The 16,609-nt window shown below is 51.5% G+C and overlaps 1 pseudogene; it reads left to right on the top strand.

Moving 5' to 3' along the window:
* Window positions 1–3,875: 3,875 nt before the first annotated feature.
* LOC132223156 (U6 spliceosomal RNA) lies at window positions 3,876–3,966 on the top strand (annotated as a pseudogene).
* The last annotated feature ends 12,643 nt before the right edge of the window (window positions 3,967–16,609 follow it).

Raw genomic sequence — 16,609 nt, 5'->3', positions numbered from 1 at the left:
CAGGCTCCTCCCTGACCCATGTCCTGGCTGGGACACCTGCAGGAGGTAACCAATTGATGTGTCTCTCTCACATCGATGTTTCTCTCTGCCTTTGCCTCCCTCTTCCACTCTCCCTAAAAATCAATGGAAAAAAAATATATCCTCGGATGACGATTAACAAAAATAAATAAATAAATAAATAAATAAATATTTTAAAATGTACATATTAAAAGCTCTTAAAAAGCCAAAAAATCGGTTGCTACAGCTCCTCAAACTAAAAATGAGAAAGCCACAGACACGCACCTGACAAAGTCATCAGGCTGCCTTCCCTGAGAGACTAACCGTGTCTCGTAGAGCTGACACTGCTGGAGGGACGGACACTCAGTAAGAGAGGTAGCAGCGCCGCCGCCACTCCCCGTGATACGGCCACTTGTCACGTGAAAGACTCGGCTGCAGCCATGACAACTGCGCTGAGCTCTCATCGGCAGAACTGTGCTCCTGCCCTGAACGTGGAGGGATGCGCCGGCGTGGCTGGGCCGCCGTGCTGCTTGTATCTGTCCAGAATCACACTAACGCAGCGGTTCTCAACCTGTGGGTCGCGGCCCCTTTGGAGGTTGAACGACCTTTTCACAGGGGTCGCCTAAGACCATCGGAAAACACATCTATAATTACATATTGTTTTTGTGATGAATCACTATGCTTTCATTATGTTCAATTTGTAACAATGAAACTGGAGGTCACCACAACATGAGGAACTGTATGAAAGGGTCGCAGCATGAGGAAGGTTGAGAACCACCGCACTAATGCATCACTGGCAACCCACCCAAGCGGTGCTGAAATATTCAGAGCGTTGAAGAACGTTATTGGCTCCCTAGTCTAGGGATGTCTACAGTTAACGGTTCCTGAACAAAGAATAACTCTACAAAGGAGACGGGGGTAGAGAGGCAGAGAGCATAGATGCAGAAGGAAAGCTGGAGACAGCCAAGGGCGGGGTGTGGTCAACTATGCCCCATGCTGCCGAGAGGTCAGGAAGACCGCAAAATTCACCAGATTTGGAAACGCGGGAGCTACAGGTGAAACCCGCCAGAGCTACTTCTACAGAAGAGAGAAGGGATCAGCAGTGTGAGGTCGTGAGAAGATGTGGGGGGAAGGCATGGGTGCCCCAGGTGAGAAGACGGGGAGGGAGGCGCCTCAATAACATTGAGAAGGCCCAGGAGAGGATGAGAGGGGATGCCGGTGGGTTTGGGAGTTGCAGAATTTCAGTGAAGGCTTCCATTTTCTCTGTGAAACATGGTGTGAGGGCGCAGGAGTGTAGTGGGCTGGCATAAGCGTTTGCCGAAATGACAGGCTGAGTAAGAGGGACGGAGCGGGAAAAGGCGGAGATCCCAGAGGGTGTGTAGAGATGGGCTGAAGGTAGACGGGAGGAGAGGCCCCTGGGGCCTGAGAGCAGGACGCCTGATTCCGGGACCTGTGGGAATGACAAGCTCAAGGTGAGAATGAGGTTGTGAGTGGGTGAGGTGGGCACAGGTGAAACTAGAGAGTGCTGCCACCCGGCGAACCAGCTCCCCTGAGTCTCAGTCCAACTTACCGCCCTGCCCCGCCCGTCATCACCGCCCGAGACTTCACAGCAGCATGCTGGTGACTAAGGCCACAGCCGGGAAAACCCTCCTCCATCCTCCGCACCCTGTTCCCCAGCCAGAGAAAGTCTGTCTTACACCCACAAGGTGATCTTAGAACTGGACACTGGGAGAGTATGAATCAAGCCCGGAATAGCAATTTCAAGAAAGAGGGGTGATACCCCCATAATTTTCATCAAAAACAAAACAGAACAGAGAGCGTTGGCCAGAGAGGTGAATCAGGTTCGTTGCAGACCCTCGCGCTCGGCCTCACCTCGTCTCACTGGTTATTGGTCCCTTTTTGTTGGATATTTTGAGGATATTTTTCCACTGATTTTTAGAGAGCGTGGAAGGGAGGGAGAGAGACAGAGAGGTAGAAACATCAAAGTGAGAGAGACACATCGATTTGGCTGCCTCCTGCACACGCCCAGGGCTGGGGATCAAGCCTGCAACCAAGGTACATGCCCTTGACCAGAATCAAACCCGGGACCCTTTGGTCAGCAGGCCAACGCTCTATCCACTGAGCCAAACTGGCTAAGGTGTATTGGTCTCTTTAGGGCAGCAGCTTTCACACATAGGAGTATGCACGAATCACCTGGGGAACTTAAAAAATACCGCTGCTGCCCTAGCCAGTTTGGCTCAGTGGATAGAGCATTGGCCTGTGGACTCAAGGGTCCTGGGTTCCATTCCGGTCAAGGGCACATGCCCAGGTTGCCGGCTCGATCCCCAGTAGGGGGCGTGCAGGAGGTGGCCAATCCATAATTCTCTCTCATCATTGATGTTTCTCTCTCCCCCTCTCTCTCCGTCTCCCTTCCTGTCTGAAATCAATAAAAATATATATATTTAAAAAATTTTTAAAAATACCGCTGCCCAGTTTCCACCTCCAGAGATGTTGGTTGAACTGGTCTGGATGCAGCCTGGGCACCAGGTGCTCTCCAAGTCCTGCAGGTGACCCTTGGGGGCAGCCAGAGCTGCGAACCACCGCTTTCGAGCCATTCCAGACCCAGCACAGCTGCCTCCCCACAACACGCAGAGCGTATCCAGGTCCAGGGGCAGCCGTCCTGCCCGCTCTGGAGAAGGACACACAGGTCCTCCTGCCCTGCAGACCTGCAAGGCTCTCGCGCAGGCCAGGAGGACACCGCATCAAGCGTGGTCAGCGTCGCCGGGGCCTGGCTGCCCTGCCCGTTTAGCTGGGTTTGCACATCTTGAGCCATCGGGCTGCACAACCTCCCCAGGAGCCCTGCTTGGGTGTGGGGAGGGCAGGGGAGGAAGGCCAAGGGCCTCAGGTGTGGTGTGAAACTTGGGCAGGAGGGACAGTCCGTCTGACGAAGAGGAGCAACCCAGACGGCAAACAAACAGGGCAGGGTGGACCTAGCCCAAGTGAGGCGGACAGCTTGGCGGTCACGGGGCGCCAACAGGGGCCAACGGAGTGGCCTTGCCTCTGCACCTCCAGAGACCGGAACTTTCCACTAGGGCAGGGCGTGTGGAGACAGCGTGACGTGGCCGCCCCAAGACAAAGCCAGAGAGTCCTCGTCCATGGGGAACGTGACATGACGTCGTAAGCTCAAGAAGGAGCCTCTTGTTCGGACTCTAACCGGCATGGGGGGGGGGGTGTCACTGTAGGACAAAGAGAGGTCCCCAAACTGCAGCATCTACAGTGGCACCCAGGACCACCAGATGCACCCACTCTTCCCACAGGCTCTGTAGACCCCCATCTGCACCCACACATGGGGCTGTACCCACTCATGGGGCTGTACCCACACATGGGGCTGTACCCACACATGGGGCTGTACCCACTCATGGGGCTGTACCCACACATGGGGCTGTACCCACACATGGGGCTGTACCCACTCATGGCCGGTTTGGGCATCTCTGCCTCCAGCAAACAATTGCTCAAGATGTGCACCTCATTGTTCGCTAGAAGACTCAGTTGTTTGGTGTCTAATGAACACATGAATGAAAAGGAGGGGATGTATCCACTGTTCTTAAGCAAAGAATCACCAGCCCTTAGTTGCGGGAAGACCTTGGGGGGAGGGGAGGCCTTACTCCAAACCTGTTAAATCTGGCCTTTTGGGCCCGGCCAGCGTGGCTCGGTGGTTGAGTGTTGACCTATGAACCAGAAGGTCACGGTTCGATTCCCCGTCAGGGCACATGCCTGGGTTGAGGGCTCGATCCCTAATGCTTCACATCAATGTTTCTCTCTCCCTCCCCCTCTCCTTTCCTCTCCCAATAAAAACCTAGTTTAAAAACTTTAAAAATAAAATTTAAAAAAGGCTAACAGTGTACATACAGTAAAACTCGAATGATACAGAGATTAGCACAGCCCCTATGCAATGCTGACATGCGAATTCATGAGGCGTTCGGTATTTCCCAATGACAAGACTTCGGCTGCTAGGAACTGTGCAATAACATTAGAGGAATTATGTTTGGTTTTTAACCCTTAAAAGTGAAGAAAATAAAAATGGAGGATGTCAGTAAGTCGACAACCTTCCGCCTGACTGATCTACACTTTACACTAAATACAATTCGGTTCCTATTTAGATAGTTCGAGAAATAAAGTGACTCGTTGTATTTGCTGATCTTCCGCTAATATTAGGGTGTTGTACGTATAAATGGCTGATACAGACAACAAAAAATGTTCAACGTTATAGTCATTAGGGAAATGCAAACTGAAACCACAGGGAGGTACCTCTATCCACACATTTAAATAACTAAAATTTAGAAGACTGACCGATTTTGGTGAAGGGCATGTACCTCGGGTGCAGGCTCTTTGTGTATCACTTGTCATGAACTGGGGTCACTGGAACCTGTGGGCTCCTGGAACGCCTCCCTGCGTCCTTGCTCTCGCCACACGAGACGCTCCATTCTTCACTTGTATCATCGTTGGGGAGCGATCAGAGCTCCCCACTAACAAGACGAGCAGGTAAGCCTGCGAGGGGTCCCAGGATAGAACGTTTGTATCTGCGGGGCCACGGCCATGTTCGGAAAGCTCAGCGGCCTCCAAGATCTGGTCCCAGGAGGCGAGGAATAACGCCATGAGGAAGCCACGGGGACTCAGGCCCAAAACATGTCGTAAGTGGGGCCTCTGGGTCCTGCACAGCTGGTGAGGAAGAGTCAGAAGGAGGAGGCTGCCCTCCCCTCTTTCCAGAAGATCACAGGCTAACTGGACATGGCGTCCCTACCCTCTATATTGCATTTCCCAAGGACTGTAATGTTGAGGGTAGGGATGCAGAGAGAGAGAGAAGCTCACAGTCTGGTGAGAGAGGGAGGTGGACAGTACACAAGTAAACAGATAAAACTACACACCAGCAGGCTGTGGACCGGGCTAGGGAGGAAAGGAACAAGGTGCTGTAATAGAGACAGAGGAAGACGGAGAAGTTGGGGTGCTCAGGGACAGGCCGCTCTGATCATTAAGGTGCAAACTGAAGATGAGATGGAGCTCAAAGGGTAAGCGGAAGGGAGCCCGCGGGAAGAGGAGGAGGTGGAGGTGAGGGAGTCGGGTGTTCTGGGTGCGACCAGAAGGCACCGGGTGGCTGTTAGCAAAGCAGCAGCAGGACCCGCGTTTACTGAGGGGGAAACTGAGGCCCGGGGTCACATCGCCGGTGGATGGTGCCTCTGGAACCCCAGCTGGTCTCACAGGCCCATACTCAGTGGACTTGCCAGTTGGACCCCGTCCTTCTCGCTCACCCCTGCTCCTTCACCAGTAACACCTCGTTGCCTCCAAAGACCCTTCACCTGCGCACGGGGGGGGGGGGGGGGGGGGGGGGGGGATGGCGCCCGTCTCGATTTCAACTCACGCCACACCCAGGACTCCGCCATGTGCAACCGGGTGACCCGCGAACGTCTTCACGCCCCATGGCCTCTGCAAATGAGCGGCTCCCCCACCGCTTTTTCCATCCCCCGCCGCCGCCAGAGTTTGGACACCCACGCCCAAGCCAACGACCGCAGGTAAACGTGTTTCTCCCCGGGACACCGAGTTAAACACACAACCGCAGAGCTGTGTCCTGGGCCCGGAATGGCAGGGGCCAAGGTGCCAGGGATGACAAACCCCCTTGAGAATCCAGCTCGACGCTCCCCGGAGAGACACCCCTCCTCAAAATAGGCAGAGAGGGTGAGGAACACCCATGCCAAACAGCTCATCCACAAGCCCCCCACTGTGCCCCTGGCCCTCCCCACCTCGGCCCTTTCTATTTTTATCAGGGGAGCGAGAGGGGGTTGCCAGGTGGGGCCACGCTGCTGTTTATGTCTGAAATTTGAAAAGATGCACAGTGTACTGGCGAGAAGGCGTTTGCCTGCCGTTAGAGGAATTTCGGAGGAGAATTTCAAACCCGGCAGGGTGAATAGGTGCCTTGTGCTCTGGCTTTTGACTCTGGAAAAGCCACGGTTTCCAACCGAGGCCTGCGGAGGGGCCGGGGATGGGGAGAAAACGCACGGGTGTGAGACTGGGACCGGCAGTGGGCCCCAGCGCCCCTGGGCACAGGGGAGAACCGGCTCCCAGATTTGGGGGTGCCGTGGGGAGAAAACCCTTTTGCCCTCCAGTGTAAATGTCTCTTTATTCATTCCCCCCAATTAATTCCTAGTCTTCCCTTATCCCCTTAGTCGTGCCTGCTTAGTCCCACTCAATTCTAGCCCTTCTCTGCTATGCATCTGTCATCTATCACCTCTTGATCAATGAGTTTTACTGAGTATTCATTTTCTCAGATAGTCCCTGGCCGGGCAACTCAGTTGGTTACATCATCGTCTCAATACACCAGGGTTGCAGGTTCAATCCCCGGCTAGGGCACACACAAGAATGAACCAATGCATGAACAAATAAGAGAAACAACAAGTCAGTGTTTCTCTCTCTCTCTCTCTCTCTCTCTCTCTCTCTCTCAAAATCAATCAATATATTTCTTTAAATTTTTCTCTCACATATACATCTTTGCTTGTTAAGGCTTTAAGTCACTCTAATGTGTCAATGTTCTGTTTGCTAATTAAACTGGAAGTATTCCTTGGATAGCTACTATGTCTTTGACACACAACTCAGAAACTGGCTGAGCATTTTACTCTCGACACACACTACAGTGAGAATGGATGGTCCTATTCTTTCAACTGCAGAAAATGGAGAGTCAGAAAGAGCAACAATGGCATAACCCACACGCCCCAAAGGTGAACGGATTTCATCATGCCTTTCTCCTCGCCCCCTTCATCCTCCGAAGCTTAAACTGGCTCTGACACAGCTCTGGAGAGAACGTTCTAGCCCGAACTACACTTGGTCCTTATCGAGCCACGAGTCCTCGAGAATGCTGGGGTGACTCTGAGGGGGCTGGATTTCTGACTCGATCTGGGATCTAAATCGCACCTGAGGGCGGAGTTCAGTGGTGAGATGGGGCCTGTGTCTAGAAGATGAGCGTTGCTGTTTATCTCATTTCCTGGGGCTGAGGGGTAATTGCCAAGAAGCAACGAGCCTCATTTGTGCCTATAGCTGCAAACATGCAAGTTTTAAAAAATCATTAGTATTTATTGGCACAACGTCCTAAAACCCACAAGAGGCTGTTGCCACAGAGTTAAACGCCAGCTCAAGTTCATCGCTTCACATCTGTCTATATTTATTTTTCTCTAGAACCCCCTGATATGCATCTCTCTTCTGTGGGTGTGTCAGGGTCTCTGGCATTCCCTTCCTGCATTTCTGGGTCTCTCTCTGTTTCTTAGTATCCCTGTATCCAGCAGCCTCTTCCTCCACCTTTTCTGCCCCTCTATTTTCTCCCTTAATTAGAGTGTGCAATTAAAGAGGACGGTGGCATTTTTTTGAATAGGATTTAATGTTCCCTGTTCTTATACAAAAACCAGATGTGTGGGAACTCAGGCTGAGCATCTCCTCAGGCCCCAGGCCCACGTTTCTGTCTGCCTGCTGGCCTCCTCCCCGAGGACGTCCCTCCACTTCTGAAAACCCAGATTTGTCTACAACAAAATCGGATGTCTCTTCTCCCCTTCCCGGCTGTGACGGCCACAGGGACTCCCCATCTCCCAGCCATCCAGGTTCGGAAGTCGGAGGCCATCACTGGTTCGTTCCTCTCCCGCCTCAATAAGACCCAGTGTCTTTGATTCTTCCTTGCAAACGTCCTTTCTATTCATTCACCATGGTTTATCCCTCCACGCGAAGATGCGTTTTGCTTATCCTGAATGTGTGGGCACACCCTAGATTTTAAATTTTTTAATTAGTCATCGTCTGGTCTTACATAAAAATCCAGATATTTGGCTTCTCAAGGAAAACAATAACAATTACTATTACTATTACTACTACTACTACATGATCCGGCAGCAATGGGCCTGCATTCCTAAATGGCGACATTCAGTTGGATCTGGGAAGTAGCTACCCTTTATGTGGGGCATATACTCTCTAGCCCAGGGGTGGGCAAACTTTTTGACTCGAGGGCCACAATGGGTTCTTAAACTGGACCAGAGGGCCGGAACAAAAGCATGGATGGAGTGTTTGTGTGAACTAATATAAATTCAAAGTAAACATCATTACATAAAAGGGTACGGTCTTTTTTTTTTTTAGTTTTATTCATTTCAAACGGGCCGGATCCGGCCCGCAGGCCGTAGTTTGCCCACGGCTGCTCTAGTGTGACTGAAAGAAGCCAGATACAATGTGAATGTACCTAATAACACTAAGCTGTATACTTAAAATGATAAGATGATCAATTCTATGGCATGTATATTATACAGTAATAAGCAAACAAGCAAATACGGCCAAAGAATAGCCCAAAGGAAACTGACATTCCACTTTTTTAAACCTGAGATTTTGAGACTAAACAGGGCACTCTCCAGCATTTTGATAATGCCTATTTCTATGACAATTTCAAGATGAGAATACGAACAAGTAAATGCCCTGAGAACAAAAGATAACCTAGTTAAACACTGCTTATTTCCCTTTTATAGTTTGGGTTTTCTCCCCTTAAAGGAATACACATAAAGAAACCAAATAGATCAAGAGCAAGAAGTAAAATGTCAAGATCACTGTTTCCCACCACTGTGCTATCAAACAAGGGCCAAGTTTTATGGTGAAAAGTCGTGCCATGTCTTAGCGAGTCATGTTCAAATGACCAAGTTGCTGTCTATCCATCTTGTACTTCATCTCTAGCAAGCATTTGAGGGAGAACATATTTGTTCATTTTGTACATATGTGTTGTCTACGTAGACTACATTGTGTAAAAATATGGGATGAAAAATTTTCAGAATGATCCAATGTTTATCACTCAAAGAAAATAAAAAACATCCAGCGTATGTGACAAGGGTGGGTGCTCAATCCCAAAAGACTCCGCTGGCTGGACTACAGCAGGGGGCGGAGGAGGGACAGCTGGGCCGGGTTATGGGAAGCAGCTACTTAAGATTCAAGGTCGGGGAGGGAGGTGAGCAGGTTCCCAGGAACCTCAGGGACTTGGACGCCTGGGAAGCATCCTCTGCCCTCCTCTTACTCCACACCTGCTTGGGAAATGTTACAGGTGGTGGTGGTGGTGATGGTGATGGTGGTGATGGTGGTGGTGGTGGTGATGGTGGTGATGGTGGTGGTGATGGTGGTGGTGATGGTGATGGTGATGGTGGTGGTGATGGTGATGGTGGTGGTGATGGTGATGGTGATGGTGGTGGTGATGGTGGTGGTGATGATGGTGATGGTGGTGGTGGTAGTGATGGTGGTGGTGGTGGTGATGGTGGTGGTGGTGGTGATGGTGGTGGTGGTGGTGGTGGTGGTGGTGGTGGTGGTGGTGATGGTGGTGGTGATGGTGATGGTGGTGGTGATGGTGGTGGTGGTGGTGATGGTGGTGGTGGTGGTGGTGGTGATGGTGGTGGTGATGGTGATGGTGATGGTGGTGGTGATGGTGATGGTGGTGGTGATGGTGATGGTGATGGTGGTGGTGGTGGTGGTGGTGGTGATGGTGGTGGTGGTGATGGTGGTGGTGGTGGTGATGGTGGTGGTGGTGGTGGTGATGGTGGTGGTGGTGGTGGTGATGGTGGTGATGGTGATGGTGGTGATGGTGGTGGTGGTGGTGGTGGTGGTGGTGGTGATGGTGGTGGTGGTGATGATGGTGGTGGTGATGGTGGTGGTGGTGATGGTGGTGGTGGTGGTGGTAATGGTGGTGGTGATGGTGGTGGTGGTGGTGGTGGTGGTGGTGGTGGTAGTGGTGGTGGTGGTAATGGTGGTAGTGATGGTAGTGGTGGTGGTGGTAATGGTGGTAGTGATGATGGTGGTGGTGGTAATGGGGGTAATGATGATGGTGGTGGTGGTGGTGGTGATGGTGATGATGGTGGTAGTAATGGTGATGGTGGTAGCGATGGTGGTGATGGTGGCGGTGGCAGTGGTAGTGGTGGTGGTGGTGATTGTGATGGTGGTGACAGTGATAGTGGTGATGATGGTGATGCTGCTGATTATATACATCAACCCAGTAACACCCCACTCACCATCATTCCCACCGTATTCTCAGTGATAAAAACACTCATGAATAAAGTGCTTACCATAATCTTTCCTTTCATACATGGCAGGGTTGTACTGACAATGGAATCTGCTGTGAACTCAGAGGGGAAAGTCAAACTGCATCTTTAAGAAATGGGAGTTTTGCCCTGACCGGTTTGGCTCAGTGGATGGAGCGTCGGCCTGCAGACTGCAGGGTCCCAGGTTCGATTCCGGTCAAGGGCATGTACCTTGGTTGCGGGCACATCCCTAGTGCGGGGTGTGCAGGAGGCAGCTGATCGATGTTTCTCTCTCATCGATGTTTCTCTCTATCCCTCTTCCTTCCTCTCTGTAAAAACTCAATGAAATATATTTTTTAAAAAAGAAAGAAAAGAAATGAGAGTTTCCTGAAATTTGACCTATCAAGTGACACAGTACCTTCCTATTAGCGTACGTCATTATTCCACACAGACCTAGGAGAATTGTAAGTGTTTCATTAACTTATCCCACGTTCTTTATTATTAGAACATTTCCCTCTGAGTTTGTCACCAGCATAGTGTTAAGCTAATAAAACTGCACTTTTCAAATGTTCCACTCGTGCCCAGAAGGCTCCACTCCCTGGCCCAGTTTTGCAAGAAGAAGGCTTTTCTTTATTCTGTTTCTATGGCCCTTCGCTACCAGAGAGGCCCACAATGTTCTCCACACACATTACATATAGTATTTATCATCGCCACACTCATACGAGGTGAGTATTTTTAGCTTCTTTTACAAACCCAGAAAGCAGCACACGGAAGAAAATGTACTCGCTCCGAGACAACAAACGGCGGTGGAAGGGGGAGGGAAGGCAATTAATCATCTCGAGCCAGATCATTTGCCAGGTGCTGACATCCATCTCTTACTCCGATTCCCACAGCCATTCCACGGATTGCTCCATTTTACAGGTGAGAAAACCAAGACCCAAGACACTGGCCCAAGGTCCCCGTGCCAGAACCGGGGTTCACTTCCCACGCTACTGAATACAGAGGGATCCTCCCCCTGCTCAAATCTTTCATTGCTTGAGAGGGACAGGAAGGCCTTTCTTGGTGGCCGTCATGAAAACAACCTGATGGCTTGAATTGTGCGTAAGTTTCGACATCAACTGAAAGTGTGATATAGCTCTGAAACCCAACAATTTTTGGCCACATCGGTAGGATTCAAATGCCCACATGGTGAGAGGGAAGACCTGAAGGGTCTGCAAGCATTCCACTGTGACAAGAGACACAGAAGGGTGACATGAGAACCTTCTTAGACTAAATAAATGCTGTTCTATAAAAATTGGGAGACACTTCTAGGGCTATATCCCAAGAAACCAGAAACACCAATCAGAAAGGATATGTGCACCCCTATGTTCATAGCAGCACAATTTGCAAGAGCTAAGATTTGAAAACAGCCTAAGTGCCCATCAGCAGATGAGTGGATTAAAAACTGTTGTACATCTACACAATGGAATACTATGCCGCTATAAAAAAAAGAAGGAACTTTTACCATTTGCAACAGCATGGATGGAACTGGAGAGCATTATGCTAAGCGAAATCAGCCAGCCAAAGAAAGATAAATATCACATGATCTCACTCCTATGTGGGATATAATGATCAACATCATTTGATGAACAAGAATAGATCCAGAGACAAATGGTAGGGGTTTAGAGAGCAATCAAAGGACTTGTACGCATGCAAATTAGCATAACCAATGGACACAGACACTGGGGCAGTGGGGGCTTGCCCAGGTGTGAATGGCTGGGGGAGGGGGGGTCAATTGGGGGAAAAGGGAGACATATATAAAACTTTAGACAATAAATAAAGTTTTAAAAAAATTTGGAGAGAAGGGTTGTCCCAGAGAGCAGGCTAGACTTCTTGCGTATACAGGGGTATTGGATGGATGCTCCGAGGAATTCTGCAAATACCTTCCACTAAGCTTAGCAAGTCACTTACATGGTGTCCCACCTAAGGGACCGTAACAAGCACACTGTGGTGACACAATTAGATGGACTGGGAGACTGGCCATCCTTCCTCTAAGCGTCGGTTTAGTGCCATATGGAAGTCGGCCTCCAAGATGCTCCCCAGCCATCTCCCTCCGCTGATGGCCTTGTATGTCGCCTCCCACACTCATCCAGGGCTGGCTGTATATGACCAATAGCATCTAGTGAAGGTGACAGTGTGTGATTTCCAACGCTAGGCCATGAAAGCACAGTAGCTTCTACTTGGCCTCTTGTATCACTCGCTGTGGCCGTAGCCAGCACCACGTCATGAGGCGGCTCCCCTGGCAGGCCCGTGTGGAGGACTGAGGCCACTGGCCAGCGGCCAACACCAACTTGCCAGCCATGTGAGTGAGTTCCCTGAGACCTGGATCCTCAAGCCACAGTTAATCCTTCAGCTGACTGAAGCTGTCGCTGACATCTGAATGCAACCCCATGAGCTAACCCAAGCCACAACGGGCTGACCAAACTCCCAAATTCTTGACCCAGAAAAACCATGAGATATAGTAAATGACTCATGTTCAGCCACTACGTTTTGGGGTGATGTGTTACCTCAGCATAATGACTAAAATATGGAGCCATGCACCCTGGGAAGGCTGTCTCTACCACCCTGCTCACAGAACTCAGCCCCAGGCTGAGTGAAGACATAGAAGCAACACACTAGTCAGTTTGATAAAAGGTCTGCTGCTGAGAGGAATAGCAAACACATATGCTATATAATAAAAGCCTAATATGCAAATTGTCCCCTTGACCAGGAGTTGGACCAGGGGGCGGGGCCGGCGGTGGCCCCAGGGGGAAGGGAGGCGCCCCCAGCTGGCAACCACTTAGGGACCCTACCTGTGCACAAATTTTGTGCACTGGGCCTCTAGTAGTGATAGCATCGGGATCCAAGATGGTCAGGAGTGGCGAGTTGAATGTATGAGGGTAATTTTTAAGAGGTGCAAAGATAAAGTCCCACACTTGGATTAGAAAAAAACAATTTTTCCAGGACAAGCCAGGGGAGGACACAGCAAGGAGGTGGCAAGGAGCTTCTACCAAAGCTGAGAGCTGCCTAAACAGAACCACATGAAAATGGAACGCAGCCTCAGAAGGGAGTCAAACCCATGGGCATGTCCAAGTAGAGCTGGATATTCTCCAGTCAGGGAGAGGATGACATGCTATAGAAAGAGTTGTTCTCACTATCCTCTAAGAACCCTTCCCAGCTCTGAGGTCCGCTTTTCCGCAATTTGGTGACAGAAGGGGTTGAACCTGCTGAGTGATGCCAGCACCGTGCTTCTCAAACTTCAGCAGGCATAGGCAACACCTGGCGGATCTTATTATAAGGCAGTTTCTGAGTTGACAGGTCTGGGGTGGGCGTGAGGTTCTGCATTGTGAACAAGTTCCCAGATGACACTGCTCACCTGCAGACCACACGCTGAGCAGAAAGAGGTTAGAAGTTACCCATGAAAGCAAATCGAGTCAGGCAGCTTGGAAAAGGCATTAGGCAACTGTAAAATCTTTGAGCAGAGGAGGGATGGCCAGCATCAGAAATTCCACATAAGGCCCTAGCCGGTTTGGCTCAGTGGATAGAGCGTCGGCCTGCGGACTGAAAGGTCTCAGGTTCAATTCTGGCCAAGGGCACATGCCAGGGTTGTGAGCTCCATCCCCAGTGGGGGGCGTGCAGGAGGCAGCTGATCAATGATTCTCTCTCATCATTGATGTTTCTATCTCTCCCTCTCCCTTCCTCTCTGAAATCAATAAAGAAATATATTTTTTTAAAAGAAAAAGAAATTCCACATAAGAAACAAGACTCCTGCCTGCATTGAATAGGGTGGCATCCAGGTGCCACCCAAGAATGTTACCCGGTCGGAGGGCCCTGGGAGGGCTGCACCCGCACAGCTGCCCCAGTGGGCCCACCGCCACGGCTGGATGGGGTTCCCAGGTGTTCTGCCTGGATCTGCAGTTGAGGCCGCCACACCCGATTTGCAAGGAACCTCCTCAGGAGATGGGGTGTGCCGCACTGATTCTCTGAACTTGGTCTTTGAAGTGTCCAAACACTTTTCACTCATCCTGGGTTTTCTGTAAGGGCAGGTGGTGTGGAGTCATGTCTACCTGGCTGCACTCAACCACTACCTGGGAGGCCTCCCAGACTCACTTTCTTAGTGTGTGTAATGGGAATAAAACCCACCTGCTAGGAAATGGCATCAAGCAGTGTCTGGCACAGAACAGGTGCCCGTTATGTATTTCTTAGCCCCATTACAAAATTAGATGGGTGGTCGATAAACATTCATCCCCTTCATTACAAAGATCAATTACCTAACTAATCTCTTGTCCTTGAATTAAATGTCCTTCACTAGCCCTGACCGGTTTGGCTCAGTGGATGGAGTGTCCGCCTGCGGACTGAAAGGTCCCAGGTTCGATTCCGGTCAAGGGCATGTACCTTGGTTGTGGGCACATCCCCAGAAGGGGGTGTGCAGGAGGCGGCTGATTGATGTTTCTCTCTCATCAATGTTTCTGGCTCTCTACCCTTCTCCCTTCCTCTCTGTAAAAAAACGATAAAGTATATTTAAAAAAAATAAAAATAAATTTTTAAAAATGTCCTTCACTAATCCCCCATGTCCTGGGATGTATGTCAGATATGATCCCATTTTACAGACGCCATGGTTTGCTCTCATGTAGAGCATCAGGCACATACTAGCATGAGAATCCATGACCCCTCCTGTTGGGATGTTAAGGATTCTATTTTTCTAGAATGAACATTTCCCCTGGGCAAAGCATTGGGATCAGGAACTAATAAGATTTCCTCCCATTTCTTTGTCTGAGAGGGAAGACTCTTGTTTCCTCCAAAGGGACTTTTAGTCACTACTAGAGGCCCAATGCATAAAATTTGTGCAAGGGGCTCAGCCCTCGCAGCCCCGGCTTCATCCGAAGGTCGTCCGGAAGGACGCCCGGTCTAATTAGCATACTGTGCTTTTATTATTATAGCTTGATCATGTCAGCACTGCAAGTTTGAGACCTGACAGGAGAAACAACAGACTCAGGTAGGAAAGGGGTGGAGCCAAGAACTGCCAACCAATGGAACACCTGAGCCACAGTTCCAGGGCCTGGCAGGTGAAGTAGGCACCATGCCCTCCCCAGGCCTCACTGCCCTGTGCAGGGAAGGTGGGTGCGGTTGGGGGGAGGGGGGGTACTGAGCCAGGGTGAGTCCTGCCCCCTAGCAGAGCTGGCCAGTAAAATATCCACACAATTCCAGAGAAGTCACCGTGGGGAAACTGAGGCACTGCAGATCCTTTTCATCAAGGAAAAACTTGGTGTATTCTCTCTGTAGTGCACAGCCCACAGAGAACGCAATTCTTGTCCTTCATCGTTTCTCACCCAATGAGGGGGTCAAGCAGTTTCTACCACACTGAACAAGGCCACTAAATCTTGGGCACCACCAGCTTCCTCCACAGGGACCCTGAAAACCACCAGCCGGCCTGGGTCCCCCCAAAAGTGCTGCGGCTCAGCCAGCAGCCTGCGGTGCACAGAGAGCATGACCTTGGGTTTGGAAATCGCCCCCCCCCCCCCCTTGAGTAAGTAACACCATCACTCTCTGAGCTTCAGTTCCCACATCTTGGAAGAGGGGGCATCTATAACAATCTATAACAATAAAAGCATAATATGCTAACTAGACCGGACGTCCTTCCAGACGACCTTCCGGACGAAGCCGGGGCTGCGAGGGAAGCCTATCTCAGGTGCTTGCAGGCAGCCATAGGGAAGCCGGTGCCAGCAGCCGGGGGAAGGAAGGCTTACTCTTGCACGAATTTCATGCATCGGGCCTCTAGTTATAATATATTGACCTCATTGAGCTCTTTGGGAAAAGTAAGTGAGATATTCATGTACATGAAGCAACCAGCTCACAGAAGGCGCTCAAAAGCTGTTGGTTCTTTTCTTCTTTTGCCCGGAAACAAAATTAGGAGGGTGGTCTCCGGAGCTCCCCTTGTACTGGAGAATCCCTGCTTCCTTGGAGGTGTCCTTGGTCTCTCCCGGGGGCTGAAGCCCTGAGGTTCCCACCCCGGGACACCTCCCGCGGCCGCCTAACCTCCTCCTCTCGCCGCTCTCCGCTGCCAGGCGGCGCCCCCCATCTCCCAAACTTTCAGCGGGGTCCCTGCAAACCGGGGCCCGCGAGTAGGGGCCCGCGTCTGCCCGGCTGCAGCCGGCAGACCGCGCGCGGGACGCCCGGGAACCCCGGCCGGCCGCCGGGGCAGCGGTGCGGGTGCAGCCCTCCCGGGTCCCTCCGACTGCGGAGCTGCCCGACCGCATTGCAGACACCGGCCCTCGGCCCTTCCCGCGCCGCCTGCCTCCTGCGGGCCGGGAGCTGCGGCTCGGCGCCGCGGCGGGAGCGCTCCTCCCGCGCCCTGCGCGCCCGGCGGCTTCCCCAGCGACGCGCCCGCCTGCCCGGAGCCGGGGTCCAGCGCGCGCCAGCCGCCTCCGCCCGCCCCTCCCCCGCCGGGTCCCCGGGGGTGGGGTTTCCCCGGGCGCGCGCCCCCTCCCCGCCCTCCCGCCCCGGGTATATGTGTCGCGGCGCGCCATGCCCGCCCGCCCGCCCACCTA

This window comes from Myotis daubentonii, chromosome 21 (genome assembly GCF_963259705.1).
Source record: "Myotis daubentonii chromosome 21, mMyoDau2.1, whole genome shotgun sequence".
In the NCBI taxonomy this organism is placed as follows: domain Eukaryota; kingdom Metazoa; phylum Chordata; class Mammalia; order Chiroptera; family Vespertilionidae; genus Myotis; species Myotis daubentonii.
Note: the sequence above shows the minus strand (reverse complement) of the source record. Positions and strands in the feature narration are given on the sequence as shown.